This window comes from Pteropus vampyrus, unplaced genomic scaffold, assembly GCF_000151845.1.
Source record: "Pteropus vampyrus isolate Shadow unplaced genomic scaffold, Pvam_2.0 Scaffold22, whole genome shotgun sequence".
Taxonomy (NCBI): domain Eukaryota; kingdom Metazoa; phylum Chordata; class Mammalia; order Chiroptera; family Pteropodidae; genus Pteropus; species Pteropus vampyrus.
This window is the reverse complement of record NW_011888803.1, coordinates 12,906,884-12,929,373: the sequence shown is the minus strand read 5'-3', so window position 1 is coordinate 12,929,373 and position 22,490 is coordinate 12,906,884. Positions and strand designations below refer to the sequence as shown.

The following is a 22,490-nucleotide window of genomic DNA, read 5'->3' as shown; positions in this document are numbered from 1 at the left end:
ATTTGAGTTCCAGAAATGTATGTGATTGACGTGTTAGGGACATTGAGCCATGGGTGCGGGGTCAGGTCGTTAAAGTGCTACCTGCTTCAGAGAACATGTCCGTGAACAATTCTAGAAGGCCTCTGGGGATTGAGTGGAATGCTGGGAATTTCTGACACCAGCGGCAAAGTCTTGAGGAGATTACTTCCATCCTGAACCATTGGAGGGCGACCAGGTTTTAGCCAGTACTAGTGAGCTTCTGCCAGAAGCCTATGTCCTGAGCAAGGATCCAAGACCCCTCCCCTCATCCCTTCTTTCTGACATCACTGTTCTAGCACCTGACCCACCCCCTACCTGCCCCACTCCCTGGCTCCCTTTAGACCAGGCTACACTTTCACACTTTGATGTGGCTGTGACTTTGTTAATGCTCTTCTTTGGTATATTGGCCTTTTCTTGTCTTGCCCACAAGGCCAATTCATCCGTCGAGACCCAGCTCAAAGATCACTTCTACAGATTTCCCTGACTTGCCCAGGACAAAATGTATCATTCCCTCCTCTGCTCCATATTGTAGTTATTTGTCTGTGTATATGTGGCTCTTGCTTCATGATGCACCCCACCTGGGTGCTGGCAGCATCCTACTTGTCTGTCCACCCCAGCAGTGCCTAGTAAGTGTCTGCACACACCAGATGTTCGGTTCCTGCTTTGGAATGGAATTGAATCAGATAACATTTAACCAACCAAAGAATGGTGACAGCTCCCGCACATCAAATTCCCCTTTGCAAATCCTCAGGGAGGCTGGTGGCTTCTGCTTTTTGTCTGTCTGTTCAACTGCAGGATTAAAAGAGGAAACAGGTAGTAGTTGCTGTTTAACTTCTGAAATGATTGTTAAAGAAGCAAACCATGCAAGAAAAAAGAAAAAAACATAACTCGCCAGCATGACTCAGCAACGAGGCACATTCCAGGAGGAAATGAAGGTTGGTTTTATTCACAGGCTCTTACCTCATGAAACTCAGTCACTCTCCTTTCCAGGGGCCTCATGCTCTGATGTCTTAGGGTTAGAAGCACAATGCGGGGACCATTTCTGTGACATCTGAAGACTTCTACGCTTGATTTCTTTCTTCACTTGACTCATTTGCTTCTCACAGCAGCCTCATAAGGGTAGGAAGTTTTTGGATATTTTTATTGGCCTTAAAGTTTTGTCCCGTGATTAATACCTTGTGACAACTTCTCCCACCTCCACATCGACTGTTTTCCTTTTAAACTGACTACTGATGGTCACAGTGCTTTGAATCATGCCTCTGAATGAGTACTTGTGCCTCCCCTACTGCAGCCAGATACTGGTAGTAATGATTAGGTGGTAAGTGGTATCTTTAAGATGCAACAGGGTCTGGAGGACACGCCACAGGCCTTGAAAAAGCCCCGAGATAAACCAAGAGTTGGTACACGCCATGGTGTCTATGGAGGAGTTGTCTTGCCGCCACTGTTTTTGTTCCTCAAAAATAAAACTGACTCTTATTCTAAGATGAAAAAATTGAATCCTCCCCACCCCCACCAAGAATACTGTTATTCCACCCCAGGTACTTGCCTCATCCATCACCTGAAATATTATTTTGCATAAAAATTTCAATGACTTTATGTCCAGCAAATATTCAGCATTTTGAAGCCAGACAGCTCAACAGAACAGTCTCTTGAGTTTTCCTCCTGACTGTAAATTTGTATCCCAAATTTTGGAGTGTGTACAATTTAGAGAAGGAAGTCTGCTTTCTGCTCAAGAAAAGCAGGGAATTTGCCTATGCAGTTGATGTGTGAAGAGCTATGTAGCGGAATGATCTGCTGATATTTAGCTTCTAAATAAATGATAGTGTTCTCATTCCTCTCCTTTCCATCTCCTCCTACTGCTTCTCTTTTCTACCAGGAAAGGGATCAGAAAGTCTGGGAGGGTGAAACGTCCCGAGGCACTGCAGTAGTTCCCTCCTCCTGAGGGCAATAGGGCCCCTTTGAGAGCAACAGGGTAACCAATGTTAAGAAGTGATGTCTAGTCCTGTTTGCTGGAAATGAGAAATAATGAGGATCTTTTGTGTTTCAAGGGTTGAAAAGGACAAGCTGCCAGACCTACAGTGGTATGGTCCCTGGGGATGGGAAATATACAGAAATTGGGGTCTGTACGGCTAGACAGCCTGTTAAAATCTGATGCGACCCTCTGGGTGACCGGGTCTTTGGGGAAAGGTCACATAAGGGACTGAAAGTTAGCACTAAGAGTTGCAATTCTGGGAACCTAAGCAAAGGACATTCTAGGCCGAGCCGAACACAAGATCGAGGGTCATTTTCCCTCACACAGACCTTCAGCAACCTGTGCATAGCCCTGAACCAATATCATCTGAAGGCTCGTGTGGGGCCTCTTCCACAGCCATCTGGCAGTGAGCAGCAAAGCTTCTCACACTGGGGTATGGAAATAGGTCTGACCCCTCTTTTTGCATTATGTAAGCATTTGAGATTTTGGACACATCATGGGGAGGGTGACAGCCCCAAGACAGAGATACTGGACTTTCTGCCTATCTCACATTCTCTTAAACCATGGAAATTTTGTGTGGAATAACTAAATATGACAATATTTGTTCACTAGGTTTGTGGAGCAATCCTACTGGTTATTACATCTAAGATATGTGTATATGTGAACAACTCAAAAACTGAATTTTCACCACCAGGCCCAAATTGAAAGCTAATGAAGGGGCTGACCCCAAGCTTCCATCTTGATGGTTCTGAGGTCCACTGAATCGAAAATAAATAGCAGAAGCCACTTGATATATATTTTGTGTTTATAATGAGGAGAGAAAATGATCACTTAGGAAAGATGGTGCCAAAACAAAGCAAAATGAAAGCCTAAGCTTTGAGATAAGGTTTGCTCATAGTGACTCTACGTTTAATAAATATTTCTGCTCTTTGCTATGCTCTGTGCTAGGTACTAGAGGATAAAATGATACAGCAGACGTTATATTTGCCCTATGGTATAGAGGTGGAGAATTACATTTATCAAATAATCACCTAAACAGGTAACTAACTGTAGTTAGCACTGAAGACTAATTATCTATTTCCAGACTGATTGTTTTTCAGCTAAGAAATAGAATCGATGGAGACTCTATGTACAGAGCTCCAGATAGGGAAGAGTTAAGCCCTACATGGGGCCTTGCTGAGGCTGTCCAGGCGAAAAGAGGGGTCTATTCATCTGTCCTTGGGCAATGGGTTGGTTCTTCCTCTACTGTCATTTCAGTGAATGTGTGCTCCCTCTGGCATTCTGGCCCGGAAGGTTACTGCAAGCTCAGGGTGCCACAAATGCAGGATTGTTCACTCTCTTTGGCTGGAAAGCTGGGCTGGGGACCAAACTGGCCCACAAACTCAGGTTTTCCCATTTCATTTCAAGGGCAGCCAACTTCAGGGCCTTAAAAACGGTCTTATGGCAACACTGAGAAAGATGGTGAGGGGAGCCAAAGTCAATGCCATCGAAAGGCCATGCTGCCTTCAGAATAATTTCCCAATCTTTGAAACAACTACTGAGTGATTGCCAGAGTGATGCAAAGGGAAGGAGAGTGGAGTGACTTTATCTGGTAAGGTTGTATGTTAAAATAATATAAAGTAATAAAAAGAATTCCCTAGGGATCCCCAATCTAGTCTATTTTTGAACAGTGTGGTTTTGCTTTCTTCCTATAATTCTTGGGCATCCTGAGAATTAATATGGAATTTCCTATTAATTAGTTAATTAATTAAACACGTATTTATCCTAATGCACCCTTTTACTAGCTATAAGAGCTTAGGTTACAATCTATTCATCCTTCCTTCCATCCAACCAAAAACATTTATTCAGTGCTTACTGCAAATCATACTTTGTGTTACATCCAAAGAGGAAACCTAACCCAGAATTCACCAAATCTCATGTTATTTACAAATTTCCCAAGCATATTGGGAAACTACATTTCCCAGACACCACTTATTAGATAAGGGTCACATGACTGGATTCTACCTAATATGATAGGGTACAAATGATGTATGTTATTCTCAGCTTTGACCATAAAATTCCTTGTGCAATTGTCCAGCTTCTCACTTTCTCTTCCACAGCGAATCCAGATGGCAGCAATATAAGATGAAAAAACTGTGGATCCCCGAGTCATCACTTGAAGGAGAATCACAGGACTGTGGTGTAGAATTTGTTTGTTATAATTTAGCCTCATTTTCCCTAACTAATACAGGCATACCTCAAGATATTGCGAGTTTGGTACTACACCACCACAATAAAGTGAGTATCACAATAAAGTGAGTTGTAATCTTTTTGCTAGTTGAGAGTCTTCAATCTGTAAAAACATGCAATACTTGTGAAGCATAATAAAGTGAAGCACAACAAAATGAGGTATGCTTGTACACACTCTCTACATGTAGGGATGTCTAAGTTTAAGATTGAAAGAAAAGAAGAAATTATTTAGGCTATGTCAGATAATGTGATCACATTTAATTATCTTTTTCAACTAGAAAACTATGAAAAATAGCCAGCTTACCAAACAAAAATCTTAATCAAATACCAGAGTCTTGGATGAACCCCAGGTTTCTATTTAAACAACTGGATATAGTGGTTACTTTCATTAAAGTAGAGATTGTAGAAATTTCCTGAAAAATTCTGATTTACTCTTTAGAAAGTTTAACAAAACTGAAGGAAGTGACAGTTTTGCTGAAGAAATCACTTTCTCTTCATAAGAAGGAATCATTCAGTTCTTAACTATTTAGAGTTTATGGTATAATGTAATAGAATAGAGGAAAGAAGGGAGAGAATATCAAGTTCATTCAAGTTCATTCTAGAGCCTTGGATCTAGATTGTTTTCCCCTTCCAGGAAGACTTTGTCATTTGCTTCCTAATAGAATGCTTTCCTGACAGCCTGATATAAAGCAGTCACCCAGTTACTCTCTATCGAATCCTCCTATTCTAATTCTTTTGAGTAATGCTCCCCGCTATCTTAGAGTTTTCCTGTTTATGAATTTTGTTTGTTTTGTTATCGACTGTCTCCTCACTAGACTGGAGGAAAGAACACTTGGTTCAACATGATCTCCAGCACAGTGAACTGTGGCTAGAACATAGCAGGGGCTCCATAAATGTTGATCAAATAAATGAGTGGCAAGAGGGTGAACAGGAGTGAACAAGCGAATATCGAAATTTTGAAACAGATTTCAACATACTGAATGGCCAAGCTTGAAATGTGCCTCGAATGAGAACTGTAAAGGGGCTATATTTATCATTCTGCATTGGAGAAAAATCAGTGTCAATTAGCATCATTTCTGTTGAAATAAAATTTTATGCAATGACACACTGGAGCAAGTCTATTCCTGGAGAATTCCTTCTTTAGACTTGACAGAGTCCCAGAGATGTAAATAGCTTTGAATCTAATGTAGTTCATATACATTAAACCTCTTTATCATGACATATTTCAAATCATTTGATTCCCAAGATGCAATTTTTGCTGTAGAAGCTGAAGGATGCAAGATCTCTCTTTCAAAAAGGACATGAATTCTTGGGCTTGGGCCTCTTCTACCTGACTAACTGCTCCGGCCCCTGCGGCATGGGTGTTTCAGATGAGTTATCAGGAAATCACAGAATATGTAAAGGGTCCGTTCTCTGACCTAATATTGTCATCAGACAATGAACTAAAATCTCAGTTTTGAAAGTCATGTCTGAAATGAGTGTAAAGGCTAAAAGGATGTGGTTGCAATCCTGGAGATAGAAGTTTTAGCCAGAAGATAAGTCAAGAAAAAGATTGACAAACACAAACTGGATGGAACTGGACCCTACCAAGACTGGGCTTGCTGGTTCACCAGATGTTGAGTGGGCTCATTGAAGCTGAGATGAACAATTAAGTATTAAAGAGGGGCTCACATATTAATAGCTTTAGTAACAGTTACAACAACTAACATTTATTGAATACTTACTATGTGCCAGGCACTCTGCCAAGTGCTTTAAATGCATCATCTCGTTTAATTACTCATGACATGTATCAGTGAGGGAGGGATTAGTAATTTCTATCTACAGGCCATAACACTGAGGTTAATTAACTTGCTCAAGTACAGACTTTCTTGACTTTAAAAATCAAGGTTTTAACCACAGCCTCGCCAACCTTAAATTCATTGTGAATGTCATGAAAAGTGGTAACACTTCTAGAGTGGCAAAAAAAAAAAAAAAAAAAAGCATGTGATACAAAAACATTGACATAGATATATTTTATTTACATCTTCTTTTGATAAATAGGATCAAAATGTTCAACTCAGGAGACAATATGTGGTGTAGTGGAAAGAGTAAAGTATGTCAAAGCCTCTGTGCCCTGCCTCATTCCTGCATTAACCATTAGTATCACTCCAGGTCCCTCACCACTCTCTGTCTCAGTTTCCTAGTCTATAGGATGGGACTAATCCCTGCCCTATATTTCCCAGTCCTGAGAAAGCTTTCTGAAAGGCCCAACAAGGAAAGATTCTAATTTAGGTTGGCGAAAAGGTTTAATCCAGTTTAGCCTCCCATTTTTTTTCACTGCCCACTAGGTACACAGAAAAAAGAAATATCACAATATAATCACAACATAATCAAAATCTCATCTGCACGACAGGAAACTTAAATGTTTCTCTGTGGTCTTTGTTGTGCTTTCTCTCCTTAGAGAGATAGAAAAGGGAAAGTCCTAACATCTATGCCGAGGAGGCAGCATGAAGTAGCTTGGAGGAGTGGAGACCAGGTTCTTACCTCACAACCATCCTGGGAGGCAGCTGGCATAGTGTGGCAGCCTATAAAATGCCAAGAGAGCAGAGGTTGTGCCATATCCATCAACTACTTAAATTCTTTCAACATTTTTATTATCTGCTATCTAAATTATAAAGCTTCAGGATAATGTTTCTTTGGTATTTTCAAGGCAGAAATTTTGGATTAACTCTATATACATTATACTCAGACAAGATGGAGAGGGGTTTCTTGGTCTGGCTGCCTGTCCCTGAGAGGCAGAGGTAAATCAGGGAGGGAGGGCACGAGACTGGGTGTGTGGGTCAGGAAGACTGTGATGTCCAGAGGTACTGAGGACTTTGAGGAGGTCAGTGATTGAAGGGTGGAGCCCAAGAGATGATTCAAAACAACATTCTTCCTTTTTTCCACAAATGTTGATTGGGTGACACAAACCCAGGTATTGTCCTGAGCCTAGAGCTACATTTAAGACAGACTTTTAAAGCAATCAGACTGGGGCTTAAATCCTGCCTGTGTCACTAATTAACTGTGACCCTGGGGCAATTACTTGACTCTTTGAGCTCAGCTTCTTCAACTAAAAACCTCAGAGTTATGACTGTGAAAATTAAGTTAGATTAGATAAGTGAAGCATAAGTGAAGCATGACCGGCAGTGAGGGCACCTACCCGAGGCTGTGAGCCCAACGAGGTAGGAGTTGCATCTTGGATTCACTTTGAATCCTCAGTGTTTACTGGTGTATACAAAAGATGTTAAAAGAATTTTCTGTCGAAGGCTTGAAGGTTAATGGAAGAGACATATTGGAGGCCAGGAAGCAAGCTAAGGGTTTGGAACAGGATAAAAAATCAAAATGTCAAGAACTAGAAAAAGCAGAAAGAGGATGTAGGAACAGAACATCCATAGTAACTAAAGTTACTGAGGGGGAGGCCCTCTGCAAGAGGTGGTGAATGTGTGCATGAGCACAGAATAAAGATTTGTGACACACACTGGGGTCTCCCTCTCAGACCAGCCCCACAGGCTGTTAACACATTCTGCCACTTTTCTAGCAACCATTAATGATTATAATAATAAACACAGCTAACTAGCAGCACGAACAGTTCAATTATTAGTTGCCTGTTGCGAAAGCTGAGTATAGAAAGATAGGTTCTTGAGACCATTTTCCCAAACCAGAGCTGTGGCTGCTTCTGTCTCTTCCAGATCCCCATCAACCATCTGCCCCATAAGGGAGGTGACCATAAGTCCAGGTTGTCTGAGTTCAAGCTTATGCCCCAATGCAATCAACAGAGCTGGAGTTCTCACACTTTAGTGTATATACCGATCACCTAGAGATCTAGTTAAAATGCAGATTACAATTTTGTAGGTCTCGGTGGGGCCTGAGATTCTGCATTTTTAAAAAACTCCCAGATGAGGCTGATACCATTTGTCTGAGGACCACACTTAACAGTAGTAAGTATCTGTCAGCATCACTTTGGTTGTTTGTTTAAATTACAGACTCTGAGGCATCGGTCACCCATCCGGTGTGCCTCAGGGGCTCAGAAAGACCTGCTCTGAAATAGCTCCCCTTCAGAAATTTCCACACGTCTTTTCCACCAAACTTTTACTTTGGATTAAGGGAGTAGAAACAGAAAACCAACCCATTAATCATTGAACACACTTTAGTCTAAACACAGGCGAAGGCATCAGGGAACCTGGCAGTTCTGAGATGGGGGGTTTTGGGAGGGGCAGCAGCTCTTCTGGGTCCAAGGAGCCACTCTTGAGTTTTTTTTTTTCCTTTGGACATTCCCAAGGTTTAGTTGTGAGGCATATGTGTGGTTTTGTGGGAGTTGGTCAGTACAGGCATACCTTGAAGATATTATGGCTTTGGTTCCAGACCACGGCATTAAAGCCAGTTGTAATCTTTTTGCTGGTGAAGGGTTTTGCCTTTAATTTGTAAAAATTGCAACATCTGTGAGGCACAATGAAGTGAAGCACAAATAAAACAAGGTATGACTGTATACTGTGGGCCAAGAACTGAAGGAGGCACTGTGGGGGTAGAGAAAAGAGGTAGAAAAAAGCAATCTCTGGCTTCAGAGAATTTTAAATTAAGGGATAAGATTTCAGATCCTTTCAAAGCCCCAAGTGAACACATGCAAAAGAAACCAAACAGAACACCAGGGTGCTGAAAAAAAATAAAGGTAGGGAACTGAACTGCCTGGGGTTAGAAGAGAGATATTTCCAGGTAGAAGTGAATCTCACATTGTGTTTTGTAGGAGATAATCCAGGGGATTAGTGGAAGTGGATGGAGGAGGTCTCTGAGTTGAAGGACTGAAAGGTAGAAGTATGGAGGGAATAAGGAATAAACTCTAGGGGGGCCTCCTTAAAAGCTGGTGGATTTTAACAATCAGAAATATCTCAATTTATCAAGGACCCACAGGGCACTCTCCTTGAACAGCTCTGACGGTGAGGTCTGGGACAGCTACCAGACGATATCCTGGCCTCTAGCACCAGGATGGTCCCTCAACACATAGTGGCTGGGCTTTTAGAGACCTCTCCAAGGGTGTTATCTGGATCATTCTTGCCCAGCAGTAAAATAACACCCAACTAGTGAGCTGTCAATTGCAAACGGTTCCAATCTACTTCTCCATTCCCTGGCCTTATTCCTAACTATCCCAAAGTGGCAGAAGCGAAAGATAGAAAAAAGCAGATTTTCCACACACTTCAGAGCAGGGTCAAGTAAAAGGCATGATCAGGGCCTCTGAGAGAGAGAGGAAGGGCAGGGAAAGAGCTGCCTTGCTGCAAGACAAAGCTGGGTGAACAACTGTGTCTTTGCCTCGTGGACAAAGGAGAATGAGGGACTCATGCCAGGCTAACTTGAATTGACTGGAGAAAAGTAACTTTTGTAATTCATGGCCCTCTGCGTGCTATGGAAATGCTGGCAAGGCAGTGAGACAGGCATGCACTTTGCAGGCAGAAAAAGCATGACCCATGAGATAATTTCTGGCTCCAGGGTCAAGGATGGGGTTGCCCAAGGCCCTAGGGCAGACTTAGGGAGGCAGGCACTGCTGGGTGAGGGAGGCCTGGCTGCCCTTGCAGGCCTCAGAATCTACCCCTTCTGTAGCACCATCACTGGGCTAGAGTGGCTGTACCAGCTTGGCCCACTTCTATGATCATGTGGGACAAAGTTAGCCAATCCGAGGTGGTGACTGCAGGGTCCTATGGAATGTCAAGAAGGCCTGGGAGACTGCTCTGTTTGGAGGGAAGTTACCAAGAACAAGGCAGGAGGTTTGGAAGGAGAGAACCCAGAGCACCTCATCTGTCAGTTGGTCAAGAAGGCTTTACTGGGTGGGTTGCACTGGGCTCAGCATGTGGCTGAACTGTCTTGTACTGCCTAACTTATGGCCTTTGAGGTGTAGATGGTGAATAACTTAGCAGAGATGAGGTGTACTGAAGACTTGCCCCTCCAACTACCACACAAACCTCAAAGAGGCGAAGACATCCCTGTTAGTGGAATATATTAGACTTCTCTTCAGATAGTCTGCCCTAGGGCCTTGTTGGTGGGTGGGGCCAAGCCAGAGATCATGATTTAGAACAAATGAATGTGAAGTTTCTTACATCTGAGTGGTCTGGAAAAATCCATATGAATTACATAGTTTACACCTGCTGTGATCATGTGCAAAATTGGGTGGCAGTTGAGTACAGCTGTGGAGAGATCTCTGGGGCCCAAAGTGATCCAGAAAAGTGTTGTGGAAGAGGGAGAACTTGAGTTGGGTGCTGATAGATGGGCAGACTATGGACAGACAGAATAAAGTGAGAAGGCATTCAGGAGGGAGAAGGCAACATAACCAAAGACCCTGAGATGAACATGGTGAGTTTAGAGGCTCTAGGAGGATTGAGCTGTTTGGAATTTAGCAGGTGCTCTGAAGAGCGTGAGAGAGAAGAGAGCACTGGCAGCTGGAGTTTCGAAAGGGGCTCATTGTAGGACCCCACAGAGCCTAGGAGGGTCTCAGCTGTCACAGTCTTCTCTTGAGACTCATCCTCAGTTTCTTCTGGGGTTAGGGAGAACTTTCATCAGCATTCCAAGCAGTTTAGTTGATTTTTCAATTCTCCCTCACTGAATCCCCATGGAAGGTCAAAGAGGCAGGTACTACTCATCTGAGGTACTAAAACTCTGGTGCTGAGAGGATGAGGCTGCTTCAGAGGGACTTTTGAGAGAGAAATACAGGTGTTTTATGAGTTTCAAGTCTTTTAGGCATGGAGTCAAGAAGGCAGGAGGAGATATGGGGCAGGACGTGGTACCCTAAAGAAGCAGAAAGGCTTTAAGCACAGGACTGGCTGTAGGGGCAGGAAACTGGGCTTTAAGTCAGGGGGCTTGGATTAGGGAGAAGAGAGATAATAAGAGAGTCTCAGACCACTGCTGGAAAGTTGCTGTACTGTGAAATCCTGGGTATGTGCAATACCTTCTCCTTCTCTAGAAGACGCATCAGAGTTCCCTTTGAAAAGAGAGCATCCAGGATCTATTAAAAGAACAGGACAAAAAAAGGCAACAATGCTTGCACCTGTATTCAACTTTGTACAGGAGAGCCTAACAAGAAAAAGACATTAAAAACATATAGATTGACGAGGAAGAAGTAAAACCGCCCTTATTTGGAAATATGATCTTGTATGTAACAAAGCCCAAGGAATCTAAAAAGTCTATTAGAACCAATAAACAAATTTAGTACAGTTGCAGGATATACCATAAACACACAATCAAAAATGAAATTAAGAAAACACTTCCATTCATGATACATAAACAAAGAATAAAATATTTTAGGAATAATTTTAACAAAAGAGGTAAAAGACCTATACACTGAAAACCTCAAAATATTGCTGACAGAGATTAAAGAAGATGTAAACAAATTGAGAGGTATACCATGTTCATGGATTGGAAGATTCAATATTGTTAAAATAGAAATTGTCCCCCAATTGATCTATTGTTTTAACACAATCTATATCAAAATCTCACCAGGTTTTCTTCTATTTTTTTTTTGTACTACTTGACCAGCTAATCATAAAATTTATAAGAAAATACAAAGGGCCTCGAGAAATCAAAATAATTTTGAAAAAGTACAAAATTGGAGGATTTATTATAAAGCTATAGTAATCAAGATAGTATGGTATTGAGCTGAAGGTATACATATAGATGAATGAGACAGAATAAACTCCAGAAATATAAACCTTTAATTTATGATCAATTGATTTTTGACAAAGGTGCAAAAGCAATTCAATAGTTTTTTCAATAAATGATGCTAAAACAATCCACATGCCAATAATAAGAATAGTAGTAATAATAATAACAACAACAACAACTTCTTTCCTTCCCTCATGTCACTGACTCGAAATAAATCAGTTCCCTAAATTTGAGAGCTAAACTACAAAACTTCCAGAGGAAAACAGAGAAAAAGCTTTTGTGAACATGGATTAGGCAAAGATTTCTTAGACATGATACCAAAAACATAACCCTTAAAAGAAAAATATTGAGAAATTGGGCTTTTTCAAAATTAAAAACTTTGCTTTTCATAAGATACCATTGAAAAAAATGAAAAGGCAAGCCACGGACTGGGAGAAAATATTTGCAAATCATATATCTGATAAAAAAAACTTGTACCCAGAATATGTAAAGAACTCTTACAACTCACACAAATATAAATTGATTTTTTTTAATGAGCAAAAGATTTTAATAAGCATTTCACCCAAGGAGATACTCATGGTCAATAAGCATATGAAAAGATGCTCAACATCCTTAGTCATAAGGAAATACAAATTAAAACTACAATGAAGTACTACTATAGATCACTAGAATGGCTATAATAAAAGACTGACAATAACAAGTATTGGCAAAGATGTAGAGAAATTGGAACTCTCATACATTAACTTTGGGAACACAAAATGGTATAGCTAATTTGGATAACAGTTTAACAGTTCTCAAAATGTTAAATATATATTTACCATGACCCAGCCATTCCACTCCTCAGTATTGACCCAAGGGAAATGAAGACATATATCTACAGAAACACATATGCAAATGCTCATAGCTACATTATTCATAATAGCCACAAAGGGTAGCAGAATATGCCATCCCAAAATATGCCTCTTTGGCATATGGATTATTTTGAGAAAAGAAGACACAGGAGAAGCTCTGAAAACAGAGTAGAAATTACCCTTTTGCAAGAAAAATTTACATTTCTAAAGAAAATTTCCATTTGTAAAGGTGTCTCCTTTCTGTACCAGGAAGAGAAGGATGACTCTAAATCATAAGAGAATCATATCAGTGGAGAAGGCACTGATTTCAAGCTGCATAATAAACCTTATTTTTGTTTACTATGCTTTTCCTGGTAACCTTCCATAACTGATTCCTGCCCCGCTCCCCGCCACACACAACTTTGTTCTGTCTTTAGCTGAAAATGGCATTTAAGCTGGTGGCTTAGGCTACCTTGGGATGTTATACAATTTCCCCTATGTATTTCCCCTATGTATGTATGAGGCACACGTGCCAATAAACTGTTTTTATTTCTTTAATCTATCTTTTATTACAGGAGACTCAGCTAAGAGTTCAGAAGAGTAGAGGAAAAATTATGTTTCCTCTCCTACACCCCAAGATGGAAATAATCCAAATGTCTGTCAACTGGAATATAGATAAACAAAACTGGTATGTCCATACAATGGACTACTACTCAGCAATAAAAGAGAATAAACTATCGATACACACAACAATGTGGATGAACTTCAAAAACATGCAAAGTAGAAAAAGTCATACACAGAAGACTATATTTTGTATGATTTCATTTATACGAAATGTTTAGGAAAGACAAAGTATATAGATAGAAAGCAGAGCAGGGGAGTGGAAGTGGGAATAGGGATTGTTTGCATAAGAATAGGAGGAAACTTTTGATGGGATATGTAGTTGAAAAAAGGGGCCACATGCTAAACCTTACAAGCTCAAGAGAGGCCTGAATGATGGGCCTTACATACTCAGAGACCTAAAGTAACCTCATTGGATGGTCTGAACACAAAAATTCCTAACTAATGGTGGGTCATGGCAGGTAATCACATCCTAGGCCTGTAGCTTCCTTGACAAAGGTCAATCTTTGCCTCAGTGAGTTTGTTTATTATCTTTTTACATCTAAGATAACATACTTTTGAAACATAAGAGTAATCTTTTCCAGACCTCTCAGGGCACAATTGCATACCACAGCACAGAGACCACAAATCCTTCATCGTTACCTTGTTCCCCAAATACCATTTCTATGTGCTGTAAATGTTAATTATTAACTATCCTGTACCCACCAATGTAAAAGAAGTGTGTCTCTATTTTGCCTTTTTATTCAATCCCAGAGATTTCTCCACTTTGTTTTCTCCTGCCTACTTAATCTACCACCGATGAATTTCATGTCACTGTTCTTACGTCTCCTTTTATTCTAATGCATAAAATAAGCTGCAAAACTGACATTCTCCGGAGCATTTTCTCGTCCATTGAGATTTTGCTTCCCGGCAATTGCTGTCAGTTTGGTTCAAATAAACTCATAAAAATTCTCTACAGGTTTGGACGTTTCTTACATCGACAGATGGAAGTATTCTAAAAACTGAATTATTGTGATAATTGTGATGATTTTACAACTGTATAAATTTACTTAAATGATCAAACTGTACACATATGATGGGTGAATTTTATAGTACGCCAATTATATATCAACAAAGCTGTTAAAACAAAGGACAGGAAGACTCCTAGAGAGATCTTTTGGTGGGGAGGGAGTGGGGGCGGGGGAGAGAGAGAGAGAGAATAGTTGTTACAGAAAGAGAAAAACACCTATGGGAGATAGTTATGAATTTCAGTGCAGTAGGAAAACACAGGGGCTCTGGAGCCAGACTGCTGGGTCTGAATCTTGATTCTACCACTTAACTACCTATATGAATTTGAGACTAATTACTTTACTTCTTCGAGCCTCTGTGGAGTGGGGCTAATACTAAATACTAAGGCAGTTGTGAGCATTGCAGATAATGTATATAAAGTGCTTAGCCCAGAGCCTGACAACATAGTATTTACTTGCTAAGGGAAAATTCTGGACCAGTTAATTCTACAGAAAACTTTGGACTTTGTTGCAATTGCAGAATTATGAGCTCTCTGGGTGTATTGTAGCTGAATTACAAGCCTCTCACTGACCTGATTTATTATCTTTACTAAAGAAGAAGCCTGGAAGCATGGGGCAAAAGCCATGGTTTCCAAAACTGGTTCTACTGCAATCACACACTATGGAACTGGGTGGGGTTCCTTAACCTCTCTGGGTTCTTAAGATATGTTCTATCTCCCAAACGAGGTTGTTGGATGCTCACTGACAACATTAAATGTGTACTGTGTAGGTAATAATGGCATTGAGAACAGACTGAGGACTGGGGCCCCGTGTGAGAGGAATATAATCTGGCCAAGGTCACTGTGCCTGTGGGCTGGGATATGCGAACATCGTACTAGCAGGAGGCCATGGAAATTTTCACAAACTAAAATTGGCATTTGGAGCTGAACTGGAGCTGTGAACACAGGATGTTGCTGAAAATGGTGCCGGGTAGGGCTGCTACCTGAGGTTTGGCAGGCTTCACCCCCTGCCAGTTGATTGCAGAAGGATGTTGGATCATCAGGAAATGGGGATTTGAAATGATCCCACAGGAAGGTGTGAATAACAACAGAAGCAACAAACAAAGCTAGCCAAGCCAGGTCTGACTGAGGGACTGTTGGGTTGGGAGATAAGTGAGTTCTTACTTTCTTCAACACTTTAGTAACTTCTAAGGGGGAAACTAGCTGGCATTCAAAGATGGCTTTGTGATAGTTTTCCCCACACTTTCTTCCCCTTCTCCATTAACACCTCCTGGAGAAGCAGCGGGAAAAATAGTAGTTTAAAGGGACAACTCATTTCTGCCTCAGGATGCTGGCAGTCCTCCACATAACAGTTTCTAGTGGACACTTGTTATATTTTTGAATGCCTAACCTGTTCCTACTTTTTTCCTGGTAAGATCACTTGGATCCTTTTTGGTGGAACTCCTCCCCGCTTTATGGGCTGTCAATATAGGTACACTGCCCTCCCCTGGCCTATTAAACATTCCCTCCTGGACTCTAAGTTGAGCTGAGTGATGGATAAGAATGGAAAAAAAAAAAATGTTGGAGATGATATGACTCCATGGCCCTCACTCAACTTACTTACACCTGCTACTTGAATACTAGCTCTGTCCCGGTTTCTCAACTCTTCTATTTTGTGAGCCACTGATATCATTCCAATAAATTCTGTTTTGATTAAGTTAGCTGTGGTTTGTTTGTTTCAAAGAACAGACATAGAGCATGGCTGTGATACAGTTGCTTGAGCAGTTTTCATAGAGGAACATGAAAGAGGAGTAAAAAGAGCCCAATTTCAGTCATCCACCTTCAGTAGTTTTCCTCGCCTCTCTAACTACACCACCACAGACAGGCAAATCACTAAATCCCTCTGAGCCTCAACCTCTTCTGTAATACGGAAATACTATTACTTTGCAGAACTATTAGGATTAAATGTATTTATTTATTCGTTCATTTAATGTTTACCCAGCAGCCACCATTTTCTTGGCACTCTGTGAGGAACCAGGATATGTGAACATGACAGACACAGTATAGTCCCTGTCTTCATGGAGCATACACACTAATGGGAAAAGAGACATTAAACATACATTTACAAGTCTGATGATATTCAAGGGACTATGTGAGTGGTTAATAAAGAGATCCAAGGAATCCAGTAGAGGGCCACACATGGAAGGCTCTTAATAAATGTGACTACCCTGTTTTCTTCTTCATCATGGTACCTTTGCCACTGAATGGCCCACTCATATCCATGTCCTTATAATAGAATTAGGACACTCCAGAGAAATCCTGATTTAATTCAGTGACTGAACATCTGCCTATTGTGTTTGAAGCAGAAATTCGAAGAATTTTACCCTAATAGATGGGCCAACTTGGTGGGGATGGAAGGGCTTACACAGGCATAAAGGGAGGCCAAGGTTAGGAGTATGGGGAAAGGAACAGGAAAGCACTAACACCTTTAGAAATGACTGCTTCTCATGCTAACAAGGTCTGGCAGGTATCTAGACAGAAGAGGCTTGCCTAAAGTTGATATTGACAAAACAAGAGCAAGAAACTTCTCTGATTCATTAGGTACGTTTCTATCATCACAAAGTCTCAAAAATGACTCACAGAATGTTAGTTCCAGAAAAGAACTTAGAGAACATTTAGAAAGCTCCTTCATTTATAGATGAGGAAACCAAAGTTCACTGGAATTAAGTCTCTTATCTGTATCCTGGGTGTGTAATTTTGTGACACTTTTAGACCCATACTAAGTAGTGGGAGAGCCCGGACTGTTTCCTTTTTCATGTGGATAAGTCCTGGTGGAATCTAGAAATAATCTAGATTAACGTCCCAAAGGACAGAAGCCAAGAGAGTGAGGCTCTGTGCTAGGTACTAGGGAGGGGCAAAGATAGTTAAGACATCAGTCCTTTAGGGTTCTTCTGGCATAGTTGGGGAGCTGAGACACACACCATGCCATAGAATAGCACAAAGCAACAATACACGGGAACTGCCCGTTGATCATGGTCACATGGATATGCTGGTGCCATTTCCCTTTCAACATCTTTGAGATCCATCTCATCATTTTTGCCCACTTTTCTCTCAAGTCCCTTACTGGAGGTGGCTTCTCCTCAGATAGCTGTACCTATTAATAGTAATACTATTTTCCAATCATGAAGGCTTGAAATATTGGAGCTAGTTTTTATTCCTGTCTTTTCCTCATCTCTAAATCTCGTTAATCACTAGGTCCTATTGATTCGATCCTTAAAATCTAACTCATCCTGTCCGAAGACACCAAGGTAGTATTCTTGATATACAGCTTTGATTTGCTTGCTCAAAATCCTTCAGGGTGCTACAGAAGAATCTGTAGAATGAATCTCCTTAGCTTAACATCTGCAGGCCCTCATGGTGTATTCCCAACTCCGCCTTCCTCCCTCAAGGCCTGTTACTCTCCTACAGGATGTTATCAACCATGTCTTTTATTTTTTGTATTTTGATTGACATTTGGGGCCTTGCTGACCCTAGAGTTAGTAAACAACTAACCCTTGAATGCTCCTCTCAAAGGCAATCCAATCAATCCAGAGCCCATAGCCTCAACCTCCTCTTCTATCAGGTTCTCATACACAGGGCCGCTCTTCCCCAGGGCCAGGTACCAAACAATTAGGGATAACTCACATGCCCCTGAGCCCACTGGAATTATTCATACTAACCAATCCTAAACCCACTTACCCTGTCTTGCCCATTCTGTCCCCTGGAAACCACGATACAGGCTCTTGCCCTAGTGTTCCCCTGTTCCCTCTGCTTCCTGACCAACTCTGATGCTTCCCTGTGTGGTCCCATGGCATGATGTGCCCCCTTCTCCTAGGATCTGTGAGTGTAACTATTTTTTCAGTAGCAGGCCTCTCTCAATCTGTTGGCCTTGCCAGACAAAATAAGAAAACCTAGACTTTAAAACAAGGTAATTTATGTTCCAGAGATCTGCTTCGCAAACAGGCCCCTGATTTTCTTTGCCTGTGCTATCCCTCATTCTCAAAAAAACTCAGTCTGCCATTTTTGCATCTTACAATTCTACCCATCCTTCAATGTAATTTCACCAGCATTGGCTTGAATCACTGGTGATTTAAAGATGAGTGTGCAAGGTTCAGAGTGGTTTGTGACTTGTATCACACAGCAAATAGAAGGCAGTGTCAGACCTCGAAGCCCAGTAGGCTTTCTTTGTGCCCTTTTCAATAATTGTATTGGCTCAGGTATTTTGAGCATATGCAACACAAACTGACCCTGGCCAACTTGAGCACAAAAAGGATTTTCTAGAAGGATGAGCTGAAGGACCAGACCCCAGGTGAAGTGGGAACAAGGGCAACTCCAGTGATGTCTTTGAATAGTCCTTCAAGATGCCAGTTTTTAATAGAACTCAGCTCAAGCCCATTCCCTTAAAGGTTCAAATACCTGGAAGAGAAAATTTGAGGGATCCTGTCTGGTGGGGTATAAGCTCTGGATCAGTCAGCTATGGTGGGGTGCATTTGGGAGGGGGCAGGGTAACAGAACACTGATGTGGTCACTGCAGGAACACATCTGTGTATTAGACAGTTTCCCAAAGGAAAAAGGAACTGTTGAGATCTGGGTATATAACCCTAACCTGAGTTCCTACACCCATCTTTCTGATATTTTAAATACTAAGTTCTCCAAATGAAATTGGGTAATAGAAGGGTTGGGTGAAAACAGCTCCAAAGCAACTTAAACATTTTAACAAAGTCACTGAATGCTTACTCTGTGCAAAGTACTATGCTAGACCTGGGAGGGAAAGCGAGGAGGTCGGAATGTGAAAATCAATAAGACCTGGCTCAGGAAAAGATAGGCATATAAATCATGACGATGCAAGGCAGGATAAAGGAAGTGATGCTCCAAAAGAAGTACAGGGTGCTATGGGGTTTTACAATATGGAGAGAGTCCCTAAAATTTCCAGAGGGAAACCAAAGAACTAAAGTCCAGATTTCCCTTCTTATTGTCACTTCATCATATGCTGGAGAAGCTATACATGACTCCACGTGGAAAGGAACACGATGTTCTTATTTCCACCTACAGCAGCCCTGCTGCCAAGTCAAACATCTGTCACCCCTTAAATGTTCATTTAGGGAAGCATCAGGTTCAGGGGGCTCATGTGCCATTGCCAAGACCCCACTTAGATGGACTGTATAAACATGGTATGTTGGAAGGAAAAAGGGAATTGCCGGAGGAGTCCTGCCTACACTCCTGTGAAGATTTCAGATGTTTGTTCCATCAGGGAAGCACTTCTGAAAATCTATGAGCACAGACAAGGAAAAAGCCCTCTAGAGTTCTGAGAGGGTTAAGGGCAGCGTCCTTTGCTGATAACACTGCTGCTGTACAACGAGAGTTTGCTACAAGTTTCCTAACTCAAGGGTTGCAGGCCCGAGGCCATGGCGTCGCAACATATTTGGCTCCATCTCAGGTTGTGGTGGTGAGAGAGTGAGAAGAGTTTAAACATCTTGGTCCCACTGGGATTATCAAAACAACCTGGTTTTATTGAGAACACCAGGTGTACCTCTGAGTCAGGAAAGATCCACTTAGGATCTGATATAGGGGTGGGAAATGTAATGGCTTCTTCACACATGACCAATTCTTTTGGCTTTTTAGTAGGCGGTTACAGGAGGAGGCAGGGGCAAAAGGGATGCAGAGGAAGGAAAGGAAGCAGGGAGCAGGAAGATTAAGGAAGGAGGAGAGTACATATATTTGAGAACAAGGGAAAGGGAATGGAAAGACTCAAGTTGTTTAGCATGGTTTTCACTATCGAAGTGGGAGGGGAAGTGAAACGGAATCATACTTAGTAATAGAGAGCGAGGAGGTAATCAGTTGAGGGAGAAAATTAACTAGTGAATTAATATTTCTGTAGACACTGTGTGTCAGGCACTGAATTTTCTTTGATGTGGGAACTTACTTAGGGACAGAGAAGCCCCCAGCATTTGTACTTACAAAGATATAGCAGACACCACTTTACCTTTCAAACATACATAGGCTTCATCTTTAGAATGTAGCTTTAAGTCAGGTGTTCAGCCTCCACCCCTGGGTCTGAAAGCTTAGAATGCTTTTGTTTGGAGCTTGAGAGTTGACGCTCACACACAGATGAGACACCCTCAATCTTAAAGCCACAGGCAGTATTGGGGCAGTCAAGGTGGGCAGGGATGTACTTAGGTCAGTCCTCACAGTCATGAAAAGGAAAGGCAAGGCCTCAGATGTACATTGCTGACATTTATTTCCAGGTGAGGTTGCATTAGGCTGAACTACATGAGATAGTTGTTTTTCTAGGTAAAAAAATGGTGGAATACTAACCATTTCATGTGGCTTAACAACATATAATATACATTCTAAATTATATATGTTAAAAGATATTACTTAGATGAAATATTTTAAAATGACCATTTTTATGAACCTTTGTCATCTTGTCATTCTTTTTAAAATATTGGTATCTTTTAAAAAAAAAAAATCGAACTGACCTAGGCCTTTCTTGACTCTGGCTAAAGCTTGGTTCTATCTTTATCTTGGGATCTCACAGAAGAGGTCTCTGTCACACATCTATATGAGCATCAAGTGCTGCTCAAAACCCAGAGCACATCTTTAGAAATGCTTCTCATGTTCAAGTGAGTGTCTTTTCCCTCAATGTTATACTTCAGCCTCATTTCTCATAGCTAACTGTCTAAATCCACATTGGTTCTCCTGTTGCATATTTTTTTTTTATCACCGTATCTGTTTGGTCATCAGACAGCTGCTCACAAATATCTTTTCTACCTATTCCAATCTTCTGTGGCCTCTCAAACCCCTCTCTGCAAACTGTTTAACTGCCTACGAAGTTTGACATTAATTCTAAATTTATTCAAGAATTCAGGCCAACATAATACCTATTTATTTAGTGCAGCTGCTATCAAAAGCCCACCTGGCTGACTGAATGTACAGATGCTGTTGTAGCAAAAAAAAAAAAAAAGCCTTAGTATGTATAAATCCCTGCTACCATTCTTCCTTTATTTCACTGATCTCCTTAGAAAACACAAACAAAATCATTCACTTCACTATAGTCATAGTACGTGCATATGCATATATTATTATTACGTCTGCTTATTTTTCAACAAATATTTAGAGGCCTGATTATCGGCCAGGCACTGGACATACAATGGTGCATAAAATAGACATGATTCTTGTTGTCATTAAGTTTACAGTCTAGTAAGTGATACAGATTAAGAGAATATATGCTGTTACATAGGAAAGATGAGGCTGCAGGGTGCTGTGGGAGCAGTCATTCTTTACCATAGAGTTTTGAGTGTCTCATTGTCCCAAGTGCTGTTCTAGATTTTAGAGGAAGAGATGATAAATAAGTAAACTGGGAAGCCTGTTTGAGGAGGCAACAGTTGAGCCCGGTACTGAACGATGAGGAGGATCTGGGAGTCGGAGAGGAAGGGTGTGTTGCACTGAAATCAAAATGAGAAGTCAAAGAAATCTTCCCAAAGGCAGTGGTTTCTGAACTGAGCCCTGAAGGTTGAAGAGTAATCTAGGTGACGGATGCTGAGGTTTGGTGACGAAGTGTTATAGGCAAGGGAATATGCAAGATATACAGGCAGGATATGCAAAAGCTCAGGGGAGAAAGAGCAGAACATGAGTTTATGACTGGAAAAGATGAGGGTGTGGTAGGTGTGGTAGATGATCACTAGCTCCCCTGGTAAAGTTGTTTTAAGGACCAGTATTTTTGTGTGCCTTCTTTTCTGTTTCTTTTCTTACTGATACACTAATCCAAACGTGTTTGGACAGGTGATAGAACATGCCAAAGGAACCCCTGCCATCTGGTGGACAGATAGGACATCAAAATGTGTAGAAAACTGGCATTGCTACTCTAAGGGTGATAGCATCCCAGATTTTGGCAATTTTCCATTCAACAGTTTAAAATCCCTGATGTGCTTAAAAAAAAAGTTAAGGAAAGAAATATGTATGAGTATTCTCAGGCCATGCTCCCCTATGGGGGGGGGAGATGAATGGAAACTAGAGGAAGAAAGGAAGAAAAATAATTAGTACTGTGTTAACACCATAGTTAGGGAGCATGCTCTCATTTATTCCTCCAAACGATGAGGCAGGCATACAAAACTCATTTTGTAGTTGAGGAAACTGA

At 41.2% G+C, this 22,490-nt stretch overlaps 1 long non-coding RNA gene across 1 annotated transcript; it reads left to right on the top strand.

Annotated features, from left to right (window-relative positions):
* The first annotated feature begins 972 nt into the window (after positions 1-972).
* Positions 973-4,299, top strand: LOC111736749. Its single transcript, XR_002779240.1, has 3 exons — positions 973-1,137; positions 3,398-3,581; positions 4,090-4,299. It is a non-coding gene; the product is annotated as an uncharacterized LOC111736749 (long non-coding RNA).
* Positions 4,300-22,490: the final 18,191 nt, after the last annotated feature.